Genomic DNA, 4,720 nt, shown 5'->3' with positions numbered 1-4,720 from the left:
CTACTCAAGTGGCCAGTCACGCTCAAAAGTATTTCATCAGGCAAAACAATGTGTCTAAACGGAAAAGACGCACCAACTTGTTTGACATTGATGCAGATGAAGTTTTTACTCTTATCTGTAATTACTATCCTTGAAATAATTCTTTTTATATTTTATTTTACATCAAATGAACATTTCTGCCACATAATCTACTCATGTTCATTGATAAAATTATCCAATTGTTTTTATTTCTTTAATGTTGTTAATGTCTTTGTTGTTGTTAATGTTGTTAATGTCTTTAGAGATAAGGAACATGTTGTTAATGTCTTTGTTGTTAATGCTTTAGAGACAAGGAACATGATGATTGATATGGTTTTTTCATTTTTTTTCCAATTTTTTTCAATTTTTTTAATTTTGTAAAAATTCACGGATATTCGTGGAGTCCCCGATCCACGGCAGATATGGGGTCCCCGTTACCCATGGTAGGGACGGGGCGGGGACGGGGACTGGATATGGAGGCGGGGGGCGGGGGGGGGGGGACATGTCCCATGGGTACCCGTTGCCATGCCTACTTTCGAGCCACGATTGAAGCATTTAGCTTCCATGGGAGGGAAGAACGAAAACTTCACCGTAAACCTTTACGTTACTTTCCAAATCCCATAACTTCTTCGTCCGAATTCCGATTGCCGCACCGTTTACGGCCACGCGTCTACCTTGTCGAGCTCTACATTTTTATCGGAACAATTTCACTGGTAACTTGTTTAATCACTCTCAGCCCTCTTTTCCCCCAATTTTCAAATTTTTTATGGAAAGGTTGAATTTCTTTAATTTCTGATGTTTTAGGATCCAATTCGCTTGAGAAAAACGTTCACTCTTACTTATGTGAATCTTGGGTAAGGTGAGGATACGATAATTCTATTTTATTTCCATTAAATTTGAGCTTTAAGTATTAAATTGGATATATATGTGTTATGAATGTGTATTAGGTTGTGAATAAATAATTGGGGCTTGAAATTGTGAATATTGGAACTTGGAGGAAGCAGATTAGTTGAGTTTTGAGGGGCTGCCTTGGTTTTTAATAAATAGCTTTGGTTGTTACATGGAAATCGGTCAAGGTATGGTTTAGGTTTCTTGCATTTAATATATAATATTCTGTGAAAACTTAGGCTAGATGACCATAGGATAAGTTGGAATGCATGTGTATGTTTAGTGTTTAGTAATTTGTCGATGAATATATTTGGTTGAAGTTTATTGGATAGAAGTTTATTGGATAATTAGTTATTAATTTTGGATGGTGAATGTTGTTATGTTAATTTGGAGAGAATTATGGTTGAATGTTATTGTTGATGAACATGGTTGGTTTGGTGCTTGTTGATTAACTAATGGTTTGGTAAATTATTGATTTAAGGTATAACTATTGTGGAGGTTGTTGTGATAATGAGGTATTTTGTGTTAGAGGCCTAGGATTAGTGAATTATGATCCTTAGTTGAATTTTGGTTGTTGGATTTGAATATTGTATGAGTATAATTGTTGATCTAAGGTAGATTTATTATGGTGACTGTTATGATGATGAGGAAGGGTATGTTGAATTGAAAAGAAAGCAGGTTTAGACCCGAAAAGGGTGGCAAAGTCCGAGTTTTAGAGGAGATGCTGTCGAGTTTTATAAAAATTAGAGATTTTGTTTATATGATTATTTAAAAAGATTTAGATTCAAAGGTTATATGGTTTGATTTAGAGTTATTAAGAAAATGAGCATGTTTTAAGTTTGATTCATTTAGAAAAGAATGAACTATGTTTTGAATTGGAACTATTGATGGACGGAATGGGAGGTGTGATAATGAAGGATAAGGATATAACATGACTGACGTATAATGATGAATGAGATGCGATTGAGAATGATGTGGATGTTGATGAATTATAACTGAATTATTTATATTGCTTATGAATTTGAATAATCTGAGATACGAGATTCTCTGAATCAAGTGCCGTGGCTTGCCACCACGTGTACCAGGTTGAAAACTCGATACTCTGTTGACCCTACGACGTAAGTGTGACCGGGCACTATATAAATTCTCGGGAATGTTACCACCATTGAGCAATATTGATTATTTGAGAAAAAGCTATGCATAGACTCTTGGGGATGCACGTCGGGGGACAGTCTAAGGACAATTCATACTTATCGGGTTGGCTGGATAATCGACAGATGAGCCTCATCAGCCATAGGACAGGCATGCATCATACGCATATTACTTGAAACACTTGCTTGTGCTTTAATTGGGTGTGCCTATATGTACTTGCCATGCTAAATGTGTATTTGTTACCTGTAATAATTGTAACCTTCTTGTGTTTGCCTTATCTGTCTATTTGTCTGTGAAAATGCATGAGGGAGTTGGAGGTATAGAAGAATGACAGTATGGGACTTAGATTTAAGGTTAAGTTAAGTTAGGATTAAATATTTTTAGAAAACCACCTTTTATGGCTTCTGTTTAATACTTTAAGCTCTATAACCTGAGTGTCGGCGTTCTAAGATTGCCTCTGGCATTCCCAAGACCTTATATATTATGTGTGTGGTGACGTTAGGATTTTTGCTAGTAAAGAATTTTGTAAAAATATAGTTGCGTTGTGAATATAGATTCTAAACCGACAGAAAATCCCTTCGTACAAATGTTTCGATTGTCACAAGTAACAAACCCCTAAATAAATTGATAACCGAAGTATTTAAACCTCGGGTCATCTTCTCAAGGAATTGCAGGGAGGTGTTCTTATTATTAGTTATGAGTCTTGTAAATTGGGGGTTTTGAAAGTAAGAAATAAGTATGTTAAATGACAAGTAAAATAAATAAATAACTATAAAATAAACTCTTGGTAAGATATGAGAAATTGGAAGTCCTATCCTAGTTATCCTTATCGATGGTGATGAGAATTGAGTTTTAATCCCACTTAGTTAACCTTTGTCTGAATCAATCATGCCTCAACTGGATCAATTCACTTATTTCACACAATTCTTCTGGTTCTGCCTTTTCCTCTTTACTTTCTATATTCCCATGTGCAATGATAGAGATGGAGTACTTAGGATCAGCATAATTCTAAAATAACGGAACCAACAGGTTTCAAACCAGGGGAACAAAATCCGGAGCAACGACCCCAACTGTTTGGAAGATATCTTGAGAAAAGGTTTTAGCACCGGTGGATCCTATATGTACTCTAGTTTATTCGAAGTATCCCAATGGTGTAACGCCGTCGACTTAAAGGGAAAAAGGAGGAAAATAACTTATATCTCTTGTGCGGAGAAATAAGTGGCTCACGAGGAATGGAAAGAAACATATTATATTTGATCTCGAAGTCCTCATATGCGCTTCTTCTTCCAATCCTGGATGGAGGATCACTTGTAGGAATGACATAATGCTAATCCATGTTCCACACGGCCAAGGAAGAATCAAAAAATAAGAAAGTTTATCGAGATTCTCAATCGCTCTTTTAGTAGATAGTGGGAAATGGGGCTCCCAGGCCCCCCATGCTGCCAGACTTGAATGAGCCCTTGCTCCCCGATTTGAACCGACCGCTCGAACCACCAGAGGAACCCTATCAACCAATCTTTCCTCTGGTTGGAAGTCTTTCCGGGGAAGACCAACGAGCAGTTGACCGCCTAATTTCACTAGAAAATCTCCTTGACAAGTCAAGTGGACTAATTAGTTTGATCCTCAGGTCCTAGTCAATTCCCAAGAAAGGACTAGAGTTATTGGAATTCAATTCAATTAGCAAAAATAGCAATTATCAATCACGATAAGTTGATAACTCAAGAGTTACCAATTAACCAACCAAATCCAAGAATGTAGAAAGCTAAATTAAAATCATATATCTGAAAACATCTCAATAATGTGTATTAAATAAGAAAATCAATCCTAACATGAAAAGTTCATAAGCCAATTGGGCAACACAAATCAGATACAAATAAAATCTTTAGAGTAAACAAAAATAGAAGAGAAACATAAATTATTGAACCTGGTATGAAAAAACAATCCTAATCCTAATAGAAATCCTAATCCTAAATCCTAAGAGAGAGGAGATCCTCTCTCTCTAAAAATTACATCTAAAACCTAAAATTGTGATTAATGATTGAATGATGAATGAATGATTTGATTCTGCTCCACTCCCAGCCTCTAATCTATATTTTCTAGGCCGAGAACTGGGTCAAAAACAGCCCAGAAGTCATTCCCAGCGGTTTTTGGTCCGTACAGGTCGCTGTAAGGTGATGCGGAGGCGTCATCCACGCATTTGCGTGGAATGAGATTCCCAGATGCGACGCATCCGTGTGGAGCGCGCGTTTGCGTCATCTATCTGTACGGCCACTATGGCAAATTATATATCAAATCGAAGCCCCGGACGTTAGCTTTCCAACGCAACTAGAACCATCTCATTTGGACCTGTGTAGCTCAAGTTATGACCATTTGAGTGCAAAGAGGTCATGTTAGACAGCTTAGCAATTTCTTCAACTTCTTGTATTCCTTCCACTTTTGCATGCTTCCTTTCCATCTTCTAAGCCATTCTTGCCCTGTAATCCCTGAAATCACTTAACACACATATCAAGGCATCTAATGGTAATAAGAGAGGATTAATATTAGCAAATATAAGGCCAAAGAAGCATGTTTTCAATCATAGCACAAAATCAGGAAGGAGAATGTAAAATCATGCAAATCATATGAATAAGTGTATGAAAGATTGATAAAATCCACTCAATTA

General features: G+C 36.7%; 1 pseudogene; it reads left to right on the top strand.

Moving 5' to 3' along the window:
- Positions 1–2,939: 2,939 nt before the first annotated feature.
- Positions 2,940–3,648, top strand: LOC127745027 (putative ATP synthase protein YMF19; annotated as a pseudogene).
- The last annotated feature ends 1,072 nt before the right edge of the window (positions 3,649–4,720 follow it).

The sequence above is a fragment of the Arachis duranensis genome, chromosome 2, assembly GCF_000817695.3.
Source record: "Arachis duranensis cultivar V14167 chromosome 2, aradu.V14167.gnm2.J7QH, whole genome shotgun sequence".
Taxonomy (NCBI): domain Eukaryota; kingdom Viridiplantae; phylum Streptophyta; class Magnoliopsida; order Fabales; family Fabaceae; genus Arachis; species Arachis duranensis.
This window is presented reverse-complemented; position numbering and strand designations above follow the sequence as displayed.